At 41.2% G+C, this 12,781-nt stretch overlaps 1 long non-coding RNA gene across 1 annotated transcript in view; it reads left to right on the top strand.

The window, feature by feature from the left end:
• LOC128568800 (uncharacterized) overlaps window positions 1-12,035 on the top strand; it is a 44,382-nt gene extending 32,347 nt beyond the window's left edge. Inside the window, exon 3 of the long non-coding RNA XR_008375232.1 lies at window positions 11,906-12,035. This is a non-coding gene — a long non-coding RNA (uncharacterized LOC128568800). The remainder of the gene's footprint in view (window positions 1-11,905) is intronic.
• Window positions 12,036-12,781: the final 746 nt, after the last annotated feature.

Here is a 12,781-nt window from a genome sequence, read left to right as displayed (position 1 = left end):
TAACATCCCTTCTGTTCCCTTAAAACAGATGAGTTACTTAGAGTTGTAGTGGTCCAACACCCTGAGGAGGAGCTGAATCTAAATTGGGAAAGAGATTGAGGTGACATCTTTATATTCCCATAAGCCTTGTGTAATGATAAAACAGGAGCCAACATGTATTTATTGAGCATTTACCACACGCCAGGCTCGTCTTAATCCTCATGACAACCCTGGGAGGGGCTCCCATTATTATCACTGTAGAATAGATGAGGAAACCAAGGTGTGGAGAGGTTATGTAAATCCCTCCAAGGCCAAGCAGAGCCAGCCTAAGCACACAGCTACTAAGCTGCAGGTGCAGGTTCACGCAGGTGCATGCTGCCACCAGAACTCTCCCTTGTTTCAATTGCTGTTTATGTAATCTTTCCCCGACTTGATTATGAGATCCTTAAGGGCAAGATAAAACTGTTTTATTTTAGCAAATACAAAAAAAAGGAAAGAAACATAAAAATTGTTATAACATGGAAAGATGGTAAACAGCTCTGACTCGGCAGTTTTGCTTATGGGAACTCTCTGACCCTCTGTTAATATTGATTTCTATATCAAGCATGTGTCCATAAAGTAATGAATGGTGAGACTTTAGTTTTTGGGTTATTTATTTATTTTTTTTAACAAACCAGGTGAGACTGCATTCTAGTTCTAGCACTGGCTATGAGAACTTGGGCAAGTCAATACATTTTTCTGGCACATAAACCTTAAGGTTCTTCTGTTCTAGAATTCTCTGTAATGATAGTCTCCTACCCCATCAGCAGACCATGAACCACTGGACCTTAAATTCTCATGCAGCAGTTTATCTCCAAACTCCTCCATGCCACCATCATCCCGGGATTCTAGGAGCCCTAAGGGACGGGGGTAGCCAGTTGCTGCCCTTGGAAGCCGCACAATCTACTTTCCTCTCTCTCCCACTACACCATAACCTAACATCACCAGCACACACGCTTGGTCCCAACCCCCACTTTTTATTTTTATAATCATAAGACCCAATTAGTTCCTCGTTAGGGAATGCTGAGGATCCATCTGCACGACAGCACATGTGTATTCATTTTTGCTGTTCAGATGTGTGCGTTCTCCTGTTACGATGTGAAGTCATTGGTGTGCCGAGGCAAACTCACAAGAGTTAACTGCAACATTTTCAGGTATTTTGCAAGCCGACCGTCAAATGGTAGCTTGAGATACTTACACAGTGGAAATTGGCAAAACTACAACTCACTCTTCCAGAACCATTGTTAAACATCTACCAGCACATCACTAATCTAGATGCTCATTTGTTCTAGTGAGTATTTGATTTTTACTGATATATTTTTCTGGTCATGTAGGCCACTGCAGTTCTCACACCACTCTTTCCCTCTCATGATCGTGTTATGTAAGTTTCCGTAATTGTCCCTTCATAGTGATTTCGGATACTTTCCATCTAAAACCAAAGGATCCTGATGATTCATATGTGTCCGGTTATGTATTTTTAGGACAGACCTTCATGGTCAGAGCACCACAAGCCCAGAGTACACTTAAAATTCTAGTATCTCAACCCTGAAGAATAAGAGTAAAAAAAAAAAACAAGTTAATGTAGTATTAATGCAAAAAAATGAACACCTGTCTTGGGAATAATAATGTGAGATAAATAAGGCATGATTCAAAATATTGTGCTTTTAGATTTATTTATAGTGAATAATGAAATAAAGAAGGAAAATTTATAGTGAAAAATGAAATAAAGAAGGAAATAAAAAATATAATTCTGTCCATTCAAAAATGTTAACATATTTCACCATATTGCTAAGCTTCAAGATCTATTTATTGACTCTCTTTATAGACAATCTATATTTAAATATCAGAGTATGTTTCACAAACCAGAGCATTTGTATCACTTGATAGCTTGTTAGAAATACAGAACTTGTGGCCCAGTCTTACCATTTGAATGTTGACATGATTCCCAAGTGATTTTATACAACCTTAATAGGTTTTAGAAGCATAAATCTGAATGATTTTTTATATAGATGGTTTTCTAAAATCCAGTAGAAAGCATTAGTAATTTGTTTCAAATTTGTCTCTAATATTTAACTCAGAGTGGTTATTTTTAGAATATAATTTGCTGTATGATTAAATGGTAGTTATTTAGTAAATTTTTTTTCTCCAGAAAAGTATGATAATACAGGCTTTTCCAAAAATATCACATTTAACTTGCATTATCTTATTCATCTTACATGCTCTTGTGAACAAAAGTACATAGTTTAAGTATATGTATATTTGGATAAAGAGCATTTCCAGGTCTTTTCAACAGGAACTGAACTAAAGAGGGCATCTAGAGGGAAGGAAGAAAGGAGAAAGAGAAAAAGACACACTAGTATCTTAATTTTTTTTTAATCTTGAAAGTGTATTTCTCATAGAAACTTTTGTAGCTGGTTGAATGAAAATTTGTCATCTTTTCCAATGAACAGAAGAAGGTGAAGAAAATTGGTGCCTGTGGCTCAAAGGAGTAGGGCGCCTACCCCATATGCCAGAGGTGGCAGGTTCGAACCCAGCCCCGGCCAAAAAAAAAAAAAAAAAAACCCACAAAAAAAGAAAAAAAGAAGACTTTTTAAAACTTTTAAATTGAAAGGAAGTGAAAGGATGATAAAGCACTAGGACAAATATTTCATTAAACCACAACTGGCTAAAGCTGGCCAATGAGCACTGTCTTCCAGGGCGAACTGAAGAAATGTGAAAGCTTTTCTGACAAGTAACAGATTTATTCTAGAGAGCTAAGTCTGTCTAAAATTAAGACCTCTGAGGTGGAATCTCACCTAATGAGCACATTGTGAGGGTGTATAACATGCCCCCTGGGTGAGGGGCTCTTCTACAAATGGAACTTTGCCCCGGAAATGAGAACAATGTATCTAAATATTGTACCCTCATGTTAATTTGGATAAAGTTTAAAAACAAATAAAAAGTACTAAAAAAATAAAATGAAGACCTCATTCAAATAGTGTCTTTAAAGCTGCACCATTCAATACTATAAGCAACAGCCACAAGTGGATGTTTACATTTGAATTAATTAAAATTAAATAATTTATCTACAAGAGACACACTTCAGATTCATAGACACAAATAGGTTGAAAGTTTTGCTTTCTAAAAGATGTGCCGTACAGAGGCTGGACGCAGGGCTCACGCCTGTCATCCTAGCACTCTGGGAGGCCGAGGTGGGTGGGTTGCTTGAGGCCAGGAGTTTGAGACCAGCCTGAGCAAGAGCGAGATCCCGTCTCTCTAAAATAAAAAGATGTACAATGCAAAATATAATCCAAACAGAGCAAGATATAAGTGGCTGTATTAGCAGACAAAATAGACTCCAAGAAATATTATTATAGAAAGAGAGGAACATTTCATAATGATAAAAGGATCAACATATCTGGGAGATATACTAATTGTAAATGCACATGCACTTAACAACAGAGCCGCAAATATATGAAGCAAGACCTGAGAGGTCTGAAAGGAGAAATGGACAACTGAACAATTATAATAGGAAAATTTCAATTGTTGGAACGACCAAGGAGAAAATTAGCAAGGATATGGAGGACTTGAACAACAATATCAACCAACTTGAACTAAGTGACTTTTTTATTTATGCACGTGTGTGTATTTTTATATATAAATGTATATACATATGATTTTATGTATATAAATATATATGTATTTACATAGACACATGTGTATTTATAATACATGTATGTACGTGCATGTATACATATGTAACGTATGTATATATGATTTTATAGAGATATGTATATCCACATGACTCTACCCAACAACTACAGAAAATTAAGCAAATGCAAACTTCAGCTCCTCAGTTACACTAGCCACATTTTGAATGCTCAGTAGCCACACATGGCTAGTGACTACCAAATTTCCACAGAAAAATTATCAAACATTTTCATCATCTCAGAACGTTACGCTGGAAAGTGCTGCTCTAGATTTCTTAGGGACTTACACAAAAATGTAAATTTTTGTGCTAAGAAGGTTTTACCTACACCAACACCCTCCTCACATTTTTAGAACTGCTTAAAGTGTGACTTAAACATAAGAAAACACATAGCATTTTCATTTTTTTCTAAGTAACCATCTCCAAAAGAGTATTCCCATTATGTACACAGCTTTTTCCAATAATGCTGGCATTGCCCAAAACAATTGCTGAACCTCCCTCTGAGAAATGCCTTTCAGATTAAAAAAAGGAATACGGCCTTCTTCCTGCATAATTGTTCCCTGGAGCAAAAAGTATTCCCCAGGGTATCACCCATCTTTTCCACTAGACTCAGCTCTGGATGACTTTGAACTATTTCTTAAACTTGCACTCCCCCAGAAGTGAAGATTCCTCAGCACTGAAGCATATTCAAAGAAATGTGCCTGATGAACTCAAGGCCATGCCTGAAGAGGGCTGGTAGAAGCATACTCAGAAATGACTTCAATTTTGAAACAGACCATCTGCCAAACTGTGCACTTTGGAGCCAACAGAATTCTTTCTAAAACAGTAATCCCAATTACTCAGTATATGCAACTGGCGTGAATAAACTTCCCGCCCAAACACTCATGATTGAAAGGTTAAACAAAACATAAACCAAAGAGAAAATGTGGGAAATGCATTAAATTTTAAATTTCCATTTTTTTCTTGGATGGGAAATTTTAAGGAAACATCGTGAGACAAAACTTAATTTGACATCTCAGGGCAGAGTTTCCCACAGTGTGATCGGACAGCCTATCAGTAAAGTAGGGGAGGCAAGATTTCTTTCCTCACCCATCACTAGCTCATGGCCGAGACACCTATAATAAAAGACAGCTGAACAAGAGGAAGTGTACAAATTTATTTAGTGTAAGTTTACATGAGCCTTTGGAGAGGAAGACACCACGAACCTGGGACATCTCCTTAGGTTTGATGGGTAGTGGATAATCATGGGGCAGTGTGATTGGACGAGTGTGACCTGATGATAATAAGCTGGAGGAACTCAACAAGACCCTTTTGTTCATATTCTTATCCGTGGCCCTGTGTCTTTAGAGATAAGGAAGTTCCTCTCCTCCAAGTCTAGGGAAGGCACCTCTCAAATGAGGGTCTTTCTACCTACTTCAGGGAGGTAAGCATAGCCTTCCTGTCTCTGCTGTTTTCACAAATGCTGAGGTTCCAGGTTTTTGGGTAATGTGTCCTGAACCTTAAGAGAATCATCTGGAGTGCTTGTTGAAAATGAAGATGGCTGGGTCCACTTTGGAATCTATGGAATCAGAATCTCCAGGTGGAACATGGGGAATTTTACCTGACCTCCTAGATGACTCTTAATGTCTTATGAACTCTGAGGTACTTGTTCCAAAGTTTGGTTAAGTTCTAAGGAGGATGGTTTGTCTTTAATCCCATTGGCTGGTTATTGTCTTCAACATCAAGAATACATCTTACAAGGGTACATGTGAAACTTAGTAAATGTAGAATATAAATGTCTTAACACAATAACTAAGAAAATGCCAGGAAGGCTATGTTAACCAGTGTGATGAAAATATGTCAGATGGTCTATAAAACCAGTGTATGGCACCCCATGATTGCATTAATGTACACGGCTATGATTTAATAATAAATAAATTAAAAAAAAAAAGAATGCTCCACGACAGTCCCAGGCAAGGACCAAGCCTGGCAGCATTCACAATAGAGATACATGCCTCTTCTATTTTCCACGGTTTCAGATTTATGAAGAAAAGTTGGCTAAACAGAGAGTGCCCAGCAGCCCAAGACCCATGAGTAGATTTTAAGTAAGACATCTGAGATTAGAGAGAAGCCAAATGCCATTCTTGCCTTAAGAAAAAGCCCTTAGGCCAAGGGACATGTCTGCATATTTATGATGAGCTTCATATGTGCTGAGCAAAAGACAAATAACAATGGCCAAATTTAGCTGGATTTTTCTTTTAACCTCTAATGACTGATTTGAACTCCATCTGAAAGCTGACCTTCTAGTCCCTATTTTATTATTCTAAGCCAGCATTATTAGCTACAGGAAATAATCCTGTTGGTGGAAGGAAATACTTAAGGAGGCGTTTACTTTAGTCTTTGCCAGGCGTGTGATGAGAAGCTGAATGCAAGGTGTGTTTTATGTTCACCTAATAGTATTAACATGTGCGGTAACTGATTCATTATTTTAGAAATGGATAGATCTTCTGGGTAAATATGAAAAGTTAAATGGGGCACACCCATACCTCAGTGAGTAGGGTGCTGGCCACATACACTGACACTGGTGGGTTTGAACCCGGCCCCAGCCAGCTAAAGCAACAATGACAACTGCAACAACAACAACAACAAAATAGCCAGGCATTGTGGTGGGCACCTGTAGTCCCAGCTACTTGGGAGGCTGAGGCAAGAGAATTGCTTAAGCCCAGGAGTTGGAGGTTGCTGTGAGCTGTGATGCCACTGCACTCTACTGAGGGTGACACAGTGAAACTATGTCTCACAAAACAAAACAAAAAAGGGAAGAGAAGTTAAATGACTTGGTGTTTGTGGCCAATGATTGGTGGGGGGAAATTGAAGCAGTAAATTGGGTAATTTCAGCTAAAGGGAAAATAACAATATTACCTCCTCTATAATGCCCAGTTTTGGCATGCCAATCTTCCATTCTTGTCCTTATGGAAATAAGGTTCATTTCAGAGTATCTCTCTGAATTTGATTGATTGATGGATTGACTTTTCCTTGGTTACTTACCTTCTATCACAGTATCGCCAAGGCCACTTTTCATGGCTGTCAAGTGTGGATTCTGGCGTCCCATTGATTGTATTCTAATCCCAGCTGTAGAGTCTGGGTGACCTGGCTTGAATGAGAAATCATCCCCACCTGCCAGGGGCAGGGAGGTTTCCCAGAATGTGGGAGGTTCAGTGCTAAAACCAGCAAAGTCCCAGGTGAACTGAGACACGCTGGCCATCCTAGACCTGGAACAAGTTATTTCACCCTGCCGTGCTTTCGTTTCCTAATTTGTCACGTGGGGATAACCAGTCCGAGTGACCTATCTTGTGGAGTCAGGGACTGCAGGAGGTACAGCCCTGAAGCACTTGGAACTGTGCCTGGTCCCTCGGTGCGGATATGTTTGATGTCACTTTTACACTAGCCATGCCTGCTCCTCCTCCTGAGCCTACCGATGAGGAGTGGATGCCATGTGATGACGGAACGTGGCCAGAACCAGACCATGATGTCACTTACAGAAGATGTTGTGAAGCACCCACAAAAACCTTTCCTGTGTGGGTGAAAGTTGAGGTGCTTGCACAACAGGTACTTGGTATGGTGCATGTGGTAGCACTTGTGATATTTAGGGCATGAATGTGAAGCACATTTCCAGACAGGGTAGTGTGATCTTGGTCAGCCTGCAGGATGATGTGAAGAATGATTAAAAACAAAGAGCAAGTTGAGGAAAGTGTGCCACACTGTGTGTGGCCGCCATTTACAGTATACAAGACATTTGAGATTAGAGAGAAGCCAAATGCCCTCCCTTCTTCCTCACAATCAACACGTGAACACATATTCTATTATGTGCCAGGCCTCGTGTGTCACCTGCACTGGAGCCATGTCCTGAACACAGCAGACAATGCCTTTTATCCTAGTAGGCACGTGGCCGGTGAGCACCTACCGTATGCCATGCAGTCTTCTGGACTTCTGTCCTGTAGCACTTACAGTCCAAGAAACAAACACATATATAGAAAAACGTCAGGGTGCCGAGAGAACAGTATGCCTAATGCTCACCCAGGGCCTACTCAGGGCCTGGCCCTCCTCCCAGGGCTCCACGCATATTATCTCATGGAAGCCTCACAATAACCCACCTCATATTAAACTAAGCTAACTCATATTAAATGAGTTATATTATTAGGTGATTTTTATCCTTATTTTATAAATGAGGAAATGGAGCACAAAGATAAGAGCCACACTCACACTCTTCACCACTACATTAAGCTGTTTCTCCAGAACAGTAATTTTCAATCAGGAGTAATTTTGCCCCCCAGGGACATACTTTTTTTTTTTTTTTGGTTTTTGGCCGGGGCTAGGTTTGAACCCGCCACCTCCGGCATATGGGACTGGCACCCTACTCCTTGAGCCACAGGCACCACCCAGGGACATACTTTTGATTGTCACAACCAGGAAACTGTTAAGGGCATCTAGTGGGCAGAGGCCAGGGATGCCTCTGAACGTCCTACGGTGCGCAGGACGGCACATGATGAGGACTTATCCAGCTCACACTGGCAGGAGTGCCAGGCAGAGAAGGGCTGCTCTAGAATGTCTGGAGTGAAGGCAACATTCGGTGGAAGGTCTTAGAAGGCCCCTGTGCACTTCTATATTTGGGCTGTGCTCCACAGCGAGGCAGCTATCCCAGAACAGCAGGAGCAAAGGCCCAAGAGGATGAAGCCCCGGCCTGAGCATCAGGTCCGCGCGGCAGGAGGGAGCAACCCGGCTAATGGTGGGGCCGTCAGGGCAGAGGGGAGCTGCAGCTGAAGTCAAGGGGCTAGATTTGACCTGGAGCATGATCAGAAGCCACTGGAAGATCCAAAATGTGAGATGTCAGGTAGCTTTTAATCTTTCTTTCTTTTTCTTTTTTTATGACTGGCATGGGCTGAATTATGTCCCCCCAAAGCTCATGTGTTAAAATCCTATTTCCCAGTACCTCAGGATGTGACTGCATTTGGAGACAGGGTTGTAAAAGTGGTAATTAAATTAAAATAATGCCACTAGGGTGGGACCTAATCCACTATGACTGGTGTCCTTATAGGAAGAGATTAGGACACAAAGACGCTCACACACAGGAGAGACCATGCGAGGACACAGGAGGAGCCGGCCATCTACCAGCCAAGGACAGAGGCCGTGGAAGAAACCAGCCTTGCTGACACCATCCTCTGAGGTTCCTCACCTCTAGAATGGGGAGAAAATAAATTTCTGTTGTTTAACCCATCCAGTCTGTGGTACTTTCTTATGGCAGCCCCAGCAAACGCACACAATGACTATTTCCAAGGAGAGAAAAATGTGTACACAACCACATAATTACAGAAAAGAAAAAACACCAGTAAAAATTCTGTGAAAGGATTAGCCAAAGGAGACATTGTCAACATCTTTGAGACTCCAAGTAGAGTGAAAGCTCTCTTTAAAAACTAGCTGTGAGGATAAGAGGAGAAATTATTTTTAAGAAACATGGGTACCCCAAGAGGGACAGAAGTAGGACATTTCAATAGCATCCTGCGTGACAAGGCCAGACAGACACTAATCTCACTGTGACAGCTGCACAATGCACAGGACACCTTGCCTTCAGAGGATGACGTGTGGAGAGAAGCAGCCAGGGCTGTGGTGAAGGCATCCTAGCCACTACCTGTCTTTCTGATGAGTTTTAAAACTGCTTTGGAAAAGTCAGTTGAGTTTATAAAGGGCATTCAAGGTTACCAGAAGGCTGGCACTGTAGGAGAACTAAAAATAAAGAAGGAATAAGAAAAGACCGGAGTGACTCAAATGTGTAGCAGACAGAGTTTCAAAATGGCCACTATGGGTAGATGTCAAAATAAAAAGGAGGAGTTGGGCCGGGTGCGGTGGCTCATGCGTGTCAGCCCAGCACTCTGGGAGGCTGAGGCAGGTGGATTGCTTGAGCTCATGAGTCCAGACCAGCCTGAGCAAGAGTGAGACCCCATCTCTACTAAAAAATAGAAAAACCAGGGCAAGAGGATAGTTTGAGCCCAAGAGTTAAAGTTGCTGTGAGCTGTGATAATGCCATGGCACTCTACCCAGGGCAACAGCTTAAGATTCTGTCTCCAAAAAAAAAATAAAAAAGAGGGGGTTAAGGAGGTCTGTGTTAACACACATTAGTTCACTTTGGGGTGTGTTCAGAGCTGTGTCCATTTGTAGATCACAGACATGCCATGTCTGTGTATCCTGTTATAAATGTGTATACAAAGACATGCTATGTCTGTGTATCCCCTTATGAATAGAAGGAGACCCACACCACAGCCTCCTATCAAATATGTGTCTCATTAATTGTGGGATTGGATCTTGGAAGAAAAGCTCAGCTGTCTCCTCATCCTGACAGTGCAATCTAAGTTATATAGATAGAGCCAGAGCAAGGCTGTTAGATCTTACTTTAATCTGCATCCATCACCAATCACTTTATCTTATTTATTTCTTTATTTATTCTTGGGATAGAGTCTAACTCTGTTGTCCAGGCTAGAGTGCCGTGGTGTCAGCCTTGCTGACTGCAAACCTCAAACTCCTGGGTTCAAGCAATTCTCCTGCCTCAGCCTCCCCAGTAGCTGGGACTACAGGTGCCCACCACAATGCATGGATATTTTTTTTCTTTCTTTTTTTTTGAAAGAATTATTTTGTTTATTAAACATCGTTGGTATTACATCATGAATAGGTCCACCTATTCAAAAGGTAAGGGACCGAGATGTTTACACGTTGAAACATTCTGAACATCGTAATTTGAGCAGTTACTCAAAACTCAATAGCATTGGATTTACATGTATATGCAGATCTAAATAAGGTGTGGGCATGAAGGCCTTGCTGTAGCACAGCAGCAGCAACTTGATAAATTGGGTAGGTTTGCTGATGTTTGTTTGACTCAGAAAACAAGCCCTGTATTTGTTCTTCCTCTGAAAGGATATTGGAATTATGCTGGTGACTTGATATTCACTTCTGCGGGAAGAAAAATAGCCATGCCTTTAAAGATGTGACATTTAGTGTCAGAATCTATGATCCTTTCAACAGGCTGGGTTCTGCCATTAACCCTGTGACATGGCTGACCAAACATCTTACATATTCAAAAATTAACTCTTTACAAATCCAAAACTTAAGTCTTGTCATATCATAAAATTTTATCTTATCTTTAAATAATTTCTCATTTTCTTTCTTGATAAATTAAAATTGCAGCATATAAAAAGTCTCACAATGGGGCAGCGCCTGTGGCTCAAAGGAGTAGGGCACCGGCCCCACATGCTGGACGTGGTGGGTTCAAACCCAGCCCCGGCCAAAAACTGTAAAAAAAAAAAAATCTCACAATAAAACTGAGAAAAGATTTTTTTTTTAAATTTTCACACATATTTCACATTTATTTGCACATGAATTTCACAAAATTCACACATTGTGGCTGGGGCCGGATAATTTTTTCTATTTTTGGTAGTCACAGGGTCTCACTTGTGCTCTGGCTAGTCTTGAACTTGGCCTCCAAGAGTGCTAGGATTTTAGGTGAGAGCCACCATACCTACTCGGCCCCAATCACTTTGCCTTAGAGATCTATCAGCAAATGCCAGTAACAGCCAATGCTGACTGTTTTCTCCTGTCCTTCCTGTCAAGGCCTCTCTTCTTGGTTGTATAAATGCTTACTATTCCAAACTCCCTGTGGCAAAAACTCCCCTTACCCAAATGTCTCAGAGGGCTTGAGGGTGTTAAGTCTGGCTGGTAATAGGAGAGCTCAAATGGAATGAAAACCAGATAAGCAATAGTGGTTTGATCATGTGGTCCTGGCTGAGATGCAGTCAGCTTCCATAGGAGTGTGGGTGATGGGTGAGCTTCACTTAGACAAGAGATACCAGGGAGAGCAGGGGGCAGGGCAAAAATGAAGAGAATGCCCTTGTATTCAGAGAAAAATAAAATGTGATGGGATGGGATGTGTTACCTCTTAGAACAAAATGGAGTCTAAGGAACCGAGGAAATATGATTCAGAAATCCTGAACACAGTATCCAGAGGCCTTGGGGTAGGCTGACCTTGAGGACAGCTCACATTCCCCTTGGGGTAGACATACCATGATGTAACCCTTGCCCTGGGTAGAAGATATACCTAATGACTTTCTTCCGTGATTAGGTTACAGAAGAGTATGATTTCCATCTTGCTAGCATTTTCTCTCTCTCTCTTTCTCTCAGCAATCTGCCATACTGGAGGGGCCCACATGGCAAGGGACTGAGGGCGGCCTCCAGCTAACAGCCAGCAAAAAACTAAGTCCTGCCAACAATCACTGAAAAAAACTTGGAAGTGGATCCTGCCCCAGTCAAGTCTCTCTGACAGCTTCGTGGGGGAACCCAGAGTGAAAGTCTTGACTGCAGTGAGTCTGAAGGAGGGGACCCTACTAAGCATGCCCAGATTCCTGACCCACAGAAACTGTGAATTGAAAATGTCATTGTTCTAAGCCACTAAATTTTGAAATAATTTATTATGTAGTAATAGATAACGAATACAGGCTCCAGCTAAGATTTGTGTCCTCTCATACAGGACTGAGTCAGAGGCCAGTCTGGTGGCTGCTGCAGCAGCCAGAGCTCCCATTTGCAACACAGGGGAATGGATTCCAACCTCAACAGTCCCTTTCAGATCTAAAGGTCTGCGAACATGTGGGCATTTCCATGTTGTGTTGGTAACTAGCTATATCCCTGCACTCATGCCTTAACATTTCTAGTCATTGTAGATCCAGGGGCAGATTTTCCAGTTATGCTCTGATGCTCAAAGATAGACATGGAAACCATTTGTAAAATGAGGTGAACCATTCTTAAATCAGCTGAAATTTATAGACGAGGAATAGCTCTGAATCTACTGGATGCAGAAGCATTTCTTGAATTCTTGAAATAGCCTCCTTGCCTTGCTCTACTTTTTCTTTTTTCTTTAACTCTTACCACCATCCAGTGCACTGTATCATGTACTGATTTGTTATGTTCATTGCATATTATAATACACCCACATGTACTCAAATTCTGCCAGGCAATAATTTTTATCCATTTGATTCACTGATGTATTCCAAGCACCTATGA

The sequence above is a fragment of the Nycticebus coucang genome, chromosome 2 (assembly GCF_027406575.1).
Source record: "Nycticebus coucang isolate mNycCou1 chromosome 2, mNycCou1.pri, whole genome shotgun sequence".
NCBI lineage: Eukaryota > Metazoa > Chordata > Mammalia > Primates > Lorisidae > Nycticebus > Nycticebus coucang.
The sequence above is the reverse complement of the archived record's forward strand: the minus strand, read 5'-3'. Positions and strand labels throughout refer to the sequence as shown.